The following is a 12702-nucleotide window of genomic DNA, read 5'->3' as shown; positions in this document are numbered from 1 at the left end:
GTTGTGCCTCCTGGGCAGGGGCAGTGCTGGGCTCAGGCCCTGCCCGTGGCTCTGGTGCCACTGCTGGGCCTGGAGCAGAGCCTGGGCTCTCCCTGCTGTGATCCCCTCTCACTCATCTCTTCTTTGACCTCTTCCTTCATCTTCAAGGATCTCACCAAGAACTCCACACCCATCTCTGCAGCAAGCCATGTTTCAGGGTGATCAGCAGCATCCAGGGTGTCACCATCCCTAAGTGCCTGCTGCCTCCTGGGGCTCTTTTCCTCAGCCCTGTTAAACCCCAGCATGCCTTTGCAGCTGGGATATCTCTTGCTGCCCTCCATGACCACCCTGCAAGCTCTCCAGGGCATCCTCCTCCAGGCCGTGGGAGTCTTCTCCTCTGGGGCAGAGAATGGTTTCTGCAGATGGGAGGCACAGCCTCAGGAACAAGTCAAGCCAGCTTGTGACTCTGCTCAACCAATAATATCCTACACCTGTCCTCTGAGGATTTTGTAACAAAGCTTTCAAGCCTTGAATCACAGACCACATTCCCATTCCCTGCCTTCACATTATTAAGCCAGGATATACACAAATTTCAGCTACAAGGAACAGACTCCAAGATTCTCAGAGCAGAGTATTCTATTAATTTGAATTGGGACTAGTTGAGGTAAATTGATTTTTTTAATGTGTTTATCCTCTATGGGGGCTTTTTTTTTTTCCTTCTTAAATGCTGATTTGCTGAAACTGTGCCTATCCAATACTCATTACTGAAATGCATGGAAAGCTGCCAAAAGAAGCAATGCCTTCTGGACTAAACAAGGGATTTATTACTGAGAAACCACAGCACCGGGTAAAAATCCATCACAAACTTATTGATTTAAACTGATTGTAAGTAATCACACACAATTTATATTAAGTGAAACATACTGCCATCTAATTTAGAGTAAGTGAATGGAATGCTACTACTCTGAATTCTGTTTAAATGCAAACTCTAATTGATACCCACATATAAATAATTGAGACTTTCAGAAAACATGAATTAAATATTTCATTATCTCTGTTTATTATGTATCGATAGATCATTTTTACCTATTTAAGACATGGTTAGACAGCAATTATTATATTTCAGCAGAGACTTACATGTAAGCCTCAGGGCAAGTTCAATAGAATGGGACAGGAGCAGTGTGGAGAAAAGCACTTGATGTGTGGGATGCAGTTTAAATAACCTCAACTTGCTTTTAATAAAGGAATCTCAAACTTTGCCTACCTTCCACCCCAAATGTGATGAAATCAAGTTGTGCATTTTGCTCAAACATGGTTCTCTCACCTCCAGAGGAAGCATCTTGGAACAAAAATTGTAAGGCACAAGTTAACACTGCAGCACCACATCCTCCCTCCAAGATCCCGTTCAGGGAATTGTGCTTGTCAGCCCCTTTGATATGTCCCATAATTGGAACCCAATCCTCAGCAGTATTAGTCAGTCCCATAGCCAATTTCATTTCTAAATAAAAAGTTGGAAGGTATTTGGTGTTCTTTTCAATGGTCAGTGTGTAAATACTGTCAGGAATTTAAAAAAAATAAATTAAATCTTGATCAGAATGCTCTCTCCTGTACTCAGCTGGCTATTAACATTTAAGGATGTAAGAACATATTACTTTTTATTAACACCGCCAATTGTTTATAGCAGGAACACACAAGTGTGCCACACTTTCAACAGTCTCTTGGCTCCAAGACTTTTGAAGACCAGAAGCCCACCACAAACCTTTTCCTATGGCAGCTCCTTCTCAGGTAATTTTTAGTCACACACTGATGGAAAATTTCTCAGCAGGATTCACTTTGTGCCAGATCATAAAATGAACACCTTAGAAGATTCATCCCAAACATTCCTGGTGCAGGTTGGGTTCAGCCAGCTCCTCTCAGCTGCCCCTTTGCAGGGAGGTGCATTGCAAGGCAATGTGAATTAAAGTAGAAATAAACTGTTCTGATGCTTTCTATCAACTTGCATTTTTTTTAATATTGCTCTAACATATGCTGCACTTGTGAGTTGAACCTAGTCCTGCAATGAGCTGCATGCAGGTGGAACAGTTGCCCATAACTGGCCTCATTACAACTCAAATCCATTTGCAGAGTGCATTGCAAGACTGGGCCCTTAGGAATTTCTTATGCTCCTGGAGTTTATTAAATTGCTGGATATCCTCCTCAAGCTCTTCACTGAAACCATAATTTAGCCCTATTTACCTGGTTAGCACAAGCCACCTGGTAGCTGTTATTTTTGCTCAACCAGACACTTCCATGTCTATAAAACTTTCCCCATTTTTATAATAATCTGGCTTTTAACACCAATCCCCTGATCAAACACCGACAAACACTCTCTGCTTGTTAGCTGCTCTGAGATGAAGTAACAGACCCCTGCCATGCTGTGTTGGACAGTGCTAAATTGTACCAGAGCACATCCATGCCTCTCAGGTAGCTGCCAAGCAGGACTTGATTCTAGAGAAGCTATCAGAAACAAACCCTAATTTGAAGTTTTTTTAAAGCAAAGTTACCCACTGCAAAACAGCTTTCAGCAGAGGCTTTTTGTCTCATGATGTGAATGTGTCCAGGCCGTAATGAGCCTGTTTCTACCCAACTCAGGAACACCTGACTGACACTCCCACCCCAGTGTACCGGCAGCTGAGCTGGGCTGAGGTGCTTGCTTGTCTGGCAGTGTTTACTCCATTAAACAAGAGAATCTGAATCTGAAGATCTCCCTGAATCACAGCATCCCCCATGTTGGAAGGGACCCATGAGCATGACTCAACTCCCTGCTCCTTGCAGCACTGCCAAAACCAAAACCTCCTAACTATGTCCTCCACAGCTTCTTGAACTCTGGCATGCTTGGTGCCATGGGCACTTCCTTGGGAACCTGTTCCAGGGACCAAGCACCCCTCAGCAGAGAGCCCTTCCCAATGCCCAGTTTCCACTTCTCATGTCCTGTTGGGGTCACCAGAGCAGGACCAGCACCTCCCCTCCACTGACCCCCAAGGTGGGTGCAGCCTGCCCAGAGAGCCCCCTCAGCCTTCTCCTATCCAGGCTGACCACGACAAGTGACCTCAGCTGCTCCTTTCAAGTCTTGCCCTAAATAATTTCTATTCCCATCTCAAGAGCCTGGCACTAATGTCTGGAGACAGTCCCAGATTGAGCACACATTTGTGTGCAGTCCCTGAGCCATCCACAGCCCAGGGCTGGGCCTCCCAAAACCTGCTGTCAGCTACTGCACTGCTCCTTCAAAGAACTCAGAGAAATTAGCTAGAGTAGGAAGTATTAATCCTTTCTCTGAGGTGTAAGGTTACTTCTTTATCAAGAAATAGAAGAAAAACCTCAGTCAGAGATAAACTGTCACAAGGGAAGGAAGTGAAAAATACTTATTTTCTCAAGGAATGGCTAGGGTTGAGCAGGTACAACTGGCAGTTTTTCTGCTGAGTTTCCCCCACCCCTTCAGCAGTCTAGCTTTTTCTACCCAAGCTCTTAAGGGAATAGCCAAATTTTCAGTCAATGTAATGTCAAATAGCACAAAAAATCCTTCAATCCCTCATAATCACATCTTCTATTGGCATCCTTGTGACAGCATCCACACACCCCTCATGTCTACAGCCTGTTAATTTCTGATGGTTGTCCTCTCCTCACTTAAGCTACAGCTTTGGAGTTCAGGAAAGTGAAATATTGACACTGAAAGTGAAAGAGAAATTCATCTGTGTGATGAGCAGTGATTTGGCACAGAAGCTGTCAAACCACGGCAGTGTTTCCCAACTGCCACAGAATAATGAAAATGTTCTTTAAAACCCTGTGACAATTGCAAAGTGAGACAGAAAATGAAGCTGCAGTCCCTGTGTGTGAGCATCAACCTCTGCTCTGGACTGCACAGCCAGTCTGAGTGGGAACAAGCCCTGAGAATCAACAGCAAAAAGGGATAGCAGAACACTGTGCCTTCCCATCTCCCCTGTGCCCAAATAAGTCATTACTGGAGTCCTGTTTTGGAGCAAACAGGAGAACTGCCAGGACCCCAAGGAGCTCCTTGCACAGGATCAGCCTTGGGGGTCACTCAGTCCCACCTCACCTGGGGCAGGTGGCTGGAGCCTCCCACAGGATGAGGCCACCCAAAGACAAGCAAAGCCAGGTTAGGCTGGAGAGGGTCTCAGCTCATTTGAATATCCACTGACCAGCCCAGGCTTTTAGAGAATGCAGTTGACATAACAAACATGCTTTTTCAGGAATCAAAATAAAGCTGATGCACATGAAGCTTCAAACTCTGCAGAATCCATAAGTACTTGAACTTGCTCACCTGACTGTCAAACAGCAAACCTCTTTCTTTACAAACAGGATCTACACAGATTCTGTCTTGCCACAATTCCTGAAAAGCTGCTGATAATTTCAGCGATTCAAACTTTGCCTCACTGCAAGCATTTCTGGACTTTATGAAGGCTGAAAACGTATATGCTTTAGACATGTGGAGATTTTCAGAGGTCACCAGGGAACTTGGGTGTTGAGCTCTTGCCAGAAGTTTGAGCATTTGAGGAGTGAGCACAGGCAAGCAAATATTTGAGGTATTTAGCCTCCCCCAAAGGTACCAAAGCCAAGCACCCAAGTGACTGAGTACTTGCAGAAACACAAGGTTTTGGGAGGTCACTTGTGTCAGCCTGGAGCAGCTATTAAGAGATTTGGGAACATCATCCAACACCTTTACCTCAGCCTTCAGTGCTTAGCAAAGCACACCAGGCCTGCAGGGAGAAGCCTGATTAGCCTCAGGGCTTTTAATCACTGTTGTGATTTTATATGAAGTCCAAGTGCAAAGGTGGGGCAGGAGGGGCATTTAGCAGAGTTGCTATGAGGCCAGAGAAAATATGAGATTACATTGAGATGGAAGATTGGTATTATCAAATCAATACTGTACAATAAATGTAGCAAATGAGTTAATCCAATTAGCTGAGTGGAGCAAGATCAATGTGCTGGTGGAACAGAAAGATTGCAAGAGGCTAAAATTAAATGTACCCGAGAGAGGAGCAATGAAAACAATCCTCTAAAACAATGGGCTTTGGTGGCTATGTGAAAACTGAACCTGAGCACAGATGTCATCTTGGAATTTCTGGAGCATTTATCCCAGAGAATGAACTGGGGCAAGTTTCTCCACAAGTGACAATGCCAAAATCCTGCTTGTTAAACTGTTTGCTAAATACCTTTGCACTGTAATACGCTGACAAGGACTAAAACCATCCCTGTAACACTGTAGCTACTTGCAAAAGCTTATTAACTCCTAGCACAGCCCCCTTGTCCTCAGTGAATATTGCAGCAGTCAGATTGAGCAGGGAGCTGTGGAAATAACAGGGAGGAGGCGGCAGCCATGGTAAGAAGGACTCACAGTGAGGGGGAACAGGAATTTTGGGCCATTCCCAATACTGAAAAGGAAGAAGTGAGCTCACATCCCATCAGCCCATGGCCATGTGTGCACAACACCACGGACTCAGTGGCCACTGCACACACAAGGAACAGCAAAGCAATAATTCCAGGTAAGCACAGAGGGAAAGGAAAACTCTCCCTGAATGGTTTAGGGGAAGCTCATGAAGACTGATTTATGCATGCATGTATTAAAATTCTCTCTGCACTGAGCATTTCAGAATTGAAGTTTTGCGTGCAGCTTGAAAGCAAGGCAGAAGCCAAAATGTTGGGAAGAAGACCATCTCTTCAGAGGATTAGGAATTAAGTTAACTGCACATTAGAGATAAAATAGTGGAGCGCTTGTCTTTATTCTTAATAATAAACCATAAGGCATTAAGCTACAAAGCATGATTAACTCCTTTCAACTCCTCACTACTACTGCTGAGACAGCAACGTGGTACTTGCACACAAACACTAAAAAATGCAGTGATTAGGTTAATTTTAAGCGAATTTAGGGCAGGCAAAAATGCTCCAGTGCAACCCAGGAGGGATAAGTCTTTGTGCTGCAAAGAGCAGCCTAAGCACCTGCAGTGTTAGAATGAATTCCTCAAACCCTGAAGTCATTCATGGTTTGAAGTGACCAGCTCTGGGGCTGGACATGTCACTCTGCATCCCTCCTCTCCTTCCTGAGTCACCTGGGTACCTAAAATACCAGCCCTGCAGTGGTGTCAGCCAGGCTGGTGACAAGGATGGACTTGGGGAACCACAGGTGAGAGCTCATCCCTCCTCCTCTACCAGCTCCATACAGTCTGGAACTTCATGTTTCTCTGATTAGGTTCCCTATTTATAAACTGCTCTTACAGACATGACAAAATCTCGAAACAAACCAAACAACCAAAGAGTACTTTATTCTGTGAGATACAGGGATACTAAACAAACAGACCACTTTGACCATTAAACAATCAGCTCAACACATACAAGGTATCAGCAAAGCCCATGACTGAGCAGACTCTGGGGAATAAAAACACTCTCGACAAGATGGACAAAGCTCTGTCCTGCAGTGTACTAGCAAGCCTCCAACTACTCTCTAGATCTGGTGAAATACTAAATTTATTATCCTTTTCTGATTTAGGACAGCTGGAAGAAGAGAAGGAACAGAGCAAACTTCACAGCCCCCCTCCCTCTAAGCCAGTCCAGGCTTGGTGTTCAGAAGCCTAAAAGCAAACACCTGCACACTTCCTCCCCTACCATCACCTTACACCTGTGGGAGAAGCTCACCTGAAAGCTATTGTTTTGAGCATCCATCAAATCCTACCCTAAAGTGCTTATTTACTGCCTGAAAAAAATACAACCCTTAAACCACTGAAAAAGTTGTTTGGCATAGAAGCTGTCAAACCATGGCAGTGTTTAACAACTGCCATAGAATAATGAAAATGTTCTTTAAAACCATCAAATCCTACCCTAAAGCGCTTATTTAAAGTGCTTATGAAAAAACTCTGGCACCAAAGCCCATCCTGTTACAACACAGCTGTAGCCTTGTCTTTGCACGGTCTTGGCTGTTCCATACCTGGGCCACCTTTTCCTGCATTACAGAACCTGGCAAAGCTGACTCAGACCCAAACCAAAGCAAATCCGAACAATGCAATAGCTCCACAGGGACAGCTGAGGTCACCATGGCACAACCTGCAGCTGCTGCTTTGGGGTGAGGCAGCAATTCCCCTTCACTCTCATTCTGGCAGCTCTGTGAGCTCCTAAGCACAGCACCAAGCCCTTTGAGCCACATATGATGTGCTACCTGTGCTGGAGGACAACCCTCCAGGCACACAGGGACAGCTGAGGAGCTGCAGCTCTGTGGTGGCCTTTAGGCTTGGCCCAAAGCAGGGCTGGGTGCCACACAAACACATTCCATGTGCCAGGCTGGGCCCAGACGTGTTTGCCACCAAAGCACGCAAGGCAAAGTTAGAGCTGATGAAAATTTTCCAGGAAAACATTGGAAAAAGGCAATGAATCAAAATGAAAGTGCTTCCTGGAATATACTCTCTCCCAACAACAGGGGCCAGTTCCCCATAGACTCTCAGGCTGCAGGGATTTCACAACATCACAGGCAGAGCAGACACATAAATCACCTGAAGGGCTTTTGGTTTAACTCTGCAGCACCAGCCTTAGGAAAGTTGTGTCTACTGAAGCTGGCAGAACTTTCAAATTCAAGGTCTGTGCACCCTTCAGGGAAAACATGAGAAGGGAGCCTTTGGTCATAATTCAAAGGAAAATACTCTCAGTAGAAACTTCTCTGGGATCCTCTGGTCTGATAGATGTCAGCATTTTGGGAACCTGAAAGTCTGGTTACTGCAAAGACCCAGTTCTTGACTTAGCAGTCCAGGGAGGCTTGGCTTGCTCTGGAATACACTCAGGGAAACTGGGATCCACAGAGAGCTTGAACTCTGCTTCCTGAAGCTGGTATGGTCCCAGCTCTGTTTGCCCTGTTGGCAAACAACCTCAGACTGTGGCTGTGCGGGGGCATTAGAAACTATTACCTCCCTGTGGGTAAACATTTCAAAATTACATTTCCTGTTTAGTCTTTAAAAGTTATCAGGAGAATATCATTCTCCACCCAGAAGAGTGACATTTCCTGTTTACTGTTTTCATAGGATGGAGATAGAATGGATAATACACACGAGGAAATCTGGATAATTGGACTCATTTTGGTACTGGAAAGTCTATGTAAATCTGAGAGTCTCTTACTGACCTGCAAAGGCAAATTAGGGCATCACAACCCCAAAATGGTGCCCTTGGCAGACAGCCTGTTCAGCTTTACTGAATCAACCAAAATAGATTATTTTGCCCTAACTTTTCCCAAAACATATCTAATAAACTTTTCCATACCTGTGACAAATTCAGGAATTCCTGGGATTTTTCTGATGTTCACCAGTGAGAAAGTTTATTATGACCTTCAACAGGTTTTCAGCTACCTACAGGAAAGAAAGATTCACACATAATCATCAGCCTCTGTCTTTGAAACACTTGCAGGTTCAAAAATTCACATTAAAACCTTTTTTTATTTTACAGCTGAGTTCCCAATAATTTCCTTTTTAGATTTTCTGTTCATCTCCAACTTAGACCATCCTGGGTCCCTTCCTCCCAAGCATAAACATCCCCACACAAAATCCTTCCCCAGCCTAAAGTTATGGCACTGGTTTTTTACACATCAGATATTACACAGGTGCAAGCTCTGTATTTGCCAGTAGAAAAGCCATCCAAAGAATCCACCTGAATTCCTGGAGACAGCCACATGCCAAAAAGACAAGATAGCAGCAAACCAATCTTCCTCTATGGAGCCAAAACTCTAATCTAGTATTCTAGATAAAAGAAAACCCTACGATTTTAAACTCCATCATCACACTTTGTCCCCACCAATAGATATTTGTGAAGGCCTTTTGCTATCTCGATGAGTTAAGTGTGAAGTTTCCCTGATGGGATACATTTAAAATAAAAATCAAAAGCATGAATCACCAAGTGTAGTGTTGCAGAGCTGTCTTCTTTTTCTGTTGGATTCTCAGGTTTGGCAAAGTGCTGAGCTCACACACCAGAATGCTGCAGGCATTTGTGTGCAAGGTATATTAGAAGGAAAAGTCAAGGGCATTCCTGGTTTAGCCCTTCAGTGACAGGGAAATTCAGTCCTGTACATTTGGAGAGAAGGTTGTCAAAGGGACATGCACAAAAACACAGCCCAGTTTGATCCTGCAGTAGTCCAGATGTCAGAATTTTGTAGAAACTCATGTAAATGATCAATTAGACAGAGATCCACCTACTCTATGTGAAATTTACTAGAAATAGACTGTTCTCTGTTTCATCAAGTAGTCATGGGACTATTCAGAGCAAAGTTTGCTAAGCCAAAGCTGCAGAGGCAGGGAACAAGCTGACAGAGTTTAGAATTAGCAGTGATATAGAGCTCTTGCATTCATTACAGGATAATTCTTAAAATCCAATGCCCACTTTGATTGTAATCCCTCCAAATTCAAGATAAAACTAAGTAATCTCCAGAATAGACTTACTACATTGCTAATGAGCATTAGAAATTGTAACTGGGGGAAAAAAAACAACCAAAAAGACCATCATGAAACCTCTCATATGGAATTCCTAATTATAGATTTTAAAATTTCTTTACAAGAGGCAAAGGGGGGAGAGTCTTATCAAAAGGAAAAAAAAACAAAGTCACAGATTCTGAATATTCCTCTTAAAACAGAAACAGATTTCAAACTTGAAGCCTCTGGTCCTTTGCTTTGAAATCAAATTTTAAAACATGCAATCATCTGAATAAACACACTAGAGAACAATGCACAATTTACCTGCTCACAACTGGTGTGAGAACAAATTTTATGTCTAATTCCACACAGTCTGGCTTATCCCTGTGATCCCAGAGCTCACAAGTCCCACCATTGCAGTAAATGTACACAGTGATGGGGCACACACAATTTCCTGCTCAAAAATGCTGGAGGTCCTGGTTCTTCCACCCCAGCTGGAGGATGCAGCCCACCTGGGGTCAGAAATGAGTGAGCACTGCCTGTCCCTGCTGTCCTGCTGTCCACCCAGCCCCACAGGCTGCCTCAGTCCATGTCACAGAATTACAGGATGCCCTGAGTGGGAAGGGGCTCATCAGGATCATCCAGTCCAGCTCCCACAGCAAAGAGTAAAAAACCAGTTACCCCCAGGCTTCAAATATAATTCTTTTGTTACAAACAACCAGGCTTTAATATGCACTCAGAATCTGCTGAGTTGGAAGGGACCCACAGGGATCAGAGCCCAATTCCTGCCCTGCTCTGCACCATCCCCAGGTCACTCCAGAACTATTGTCCAAATGTGTTAGGATGGTGTTTAGGAAAAAAAAAAACTTTTTCAACTCAAACCTAACAAAATACAAACTTACATGAAGAAATAAACCACCAAATATCACATATTTCCCTTATACCCAAGCATGTTGCTTTCTTTTAAAGTTAAAAGTGTGAAATTACACAGGTTATTGGGGAAGAGGCAACAAGGTGAATGTGGGTGACGAAAATTTCAAAAGAGGGAGAGGATTTTTAGGGGGTTTCCTTCTCTTCCCTAAACAAGCCTTTTCCTTTCTTTAATTCTTACTTTTAACCAGATTTATGTGGACCTGCAGCCCACAATAGTGACCTTTGCTGGTTGCTCTGCTGCTGTCTCCAGTTTGTCCTTCTGAGGGCTGAGGGCACCGGGACCAAAGCCCGGGGCCGTCGTTCAGAGGTGCTGGCAGAGAAAGAACCGCGCTTGATGACTCATTTTACGGCAAATAAATGAACACATGTAAACCCCAGCCTGTCGCACCTGCTCCTTTCCCACTTCATTTTCCCATCACCTCAGGCGACACATGAACTTACAGGCGGTGTGGTTTTTCCCAGCCTGTGCTTCAACTTGCTGCGTTTCTCAAGACGCCTTTATGAAAATGAACGCCAGCCTGACTCCCACCCGAGCACCGCGCGGCTCTGACACAGGAAGCGGGAGATACCGGGACCTGTGGAGAGCTCGAGGCCCGGCAGGGGAGCTGCTGGCAGGGCAGGCAGGATCCATCCGAGGGCCGAACCCGCCCGAACGGCCCCCAAGCCGCTTTTCCAGCCCGCTGTCCCCCTCTAGTGCCACAGCGCGCCGCCGCGCCGCCATCTTGGGCGGCCTTTCCCTCTCCCACACTGCCCTCTGCAGCTCCATCGCGGGCCGTGCCGGCGGGAGCCGAGGGGAAAAAACACAAAATAATATAATATTATCTAAAGAGTCCTTACTTATTTTAGCAGAGGACTATTCCGATCATCCAGGAGAGACTGCGCAGCGCAGACTCACCCAGTACACCAACACCTCACAAGCCTGGCTGCCTCAGCAGTAGCACAGGGTCTCTCATGTAAATCTGACAAGAATTTCTCATTTTATTCTACAAAAATGCCAGATTCAAGCGGTATCAAATTGCACTAAAGATGCTTCAGCAGTTCCTGCAAGAACATTAGCTTCAGCCGTGTTTTGGTCCAGTATGGGACGGGTGCCCCAGAGAGCAGGGCTGGCCCACACAGGCACCAACACCTGCCTGCCCCGGCTGTATTTTGTTAAAGAGATTCTTCAAAGCCGCAGATTAGTACATTGCTGTACTAGTCAGTGATGTATTTACTGCTGCAAAGCTCCAGATGCTCTGTAAGCCACAATAATACAGTTAAGTGGAAAATGAGTCATTTAAAACCATAATGACTATCATAGCATGACTCCGCTGACAACGAGCCCCAGCGATAACGCTGCAAGGTGGATGAGACCAAGGCTGCCAGCCACAGAATCACAGAACCACAGAGCCACAGGATCACAGAACCACAGAGCCACAGGATCACAGAGCCACAGGTCACAGACACAGAACACAGGTAAAGCACAGTAAAAAGTACAAAAGAAGAAATACAGAGACATACAGAACACAGAACAGACACTTAGACACAGACGAGCGAGCACAGCACAGCGAATACGAGCCACAGCACAGAGCAGGTAGACAGAAAAGAAAGAAAAGAGTAAAAAAGAAGTAAGACAGACAAGGTAACAGAAGAACACAGAGCCACAGGATCACAGAGCCACAGAATCACAGAACCACAGAACCACAGAATCCCAGAACCACAGAGCCACAGGATCACAGAACCACAGAACACAGAATCAGCACGAACAGAGACAGAAGACAGGAAACAGAACAGAACAAACAGAGCAGGCAGAGAACAGAACAGTCCAGACACAGAGGGTCAGCACAGAGCCACAGAATCCCAGAACCACAGAGGCACAGGATCACAGAACCACAGAACCATAGAATCACAGAACCATAGAATCCCAGAATCACAGACCCACAGGTCACAGGATCACAGAATTGACTAGCTTGGAAAAGACCTTTGAGATCATTGACTCCAGCCTATGACCTGACACCACCTTGTCACCCAGTTCATGGCACTAAGTACCACATCCAGTCTTAAACTGTTCCAGGGATGGTGACCCCACTGCCTCTCTGGTCAGGCTGTTCCAATGCCCAATCACTCGTTCTGAGAGGCTCTGCCTTGGGGGCAGGCGCTGCTATCAGGAGTCTCCCCAGTATTGGGGTGCTGAGGTGCCTCTGCCTTCTCTGGGGTGTTCAGGTGTGAGCCCCCATCAGCACAGTTCCCCACCTCACTGCAGCTCGGATCATGGAAAGCAATGTTCTTACCTGCTGCTGTTCCTCCCAGGAGAGCAGTGCTGGTCCCCAGGTTCGGGCTGTGAGGAGGCAGAGCTCAGTTCTCCTCCGAGCAGCCCCGA

Source organism: Camarhynchus parvulus, chromosome 19 (genome assembly GCF_901933205.1).
Source record: "Camarhynchus parvulus chromosome 19, STF_HiC, whole genome shotgun sequence".
Classification (NCBI taxonomy): domain Eukaryota; kingdom Metazoa; phylum Chordata; class Aves; order Passeriformes; family Thraupidae; genus Camarhynchus; species Camarhynchus parvulus.
This window is presented reverse-complemented; position numbering follows the sequence as displayed.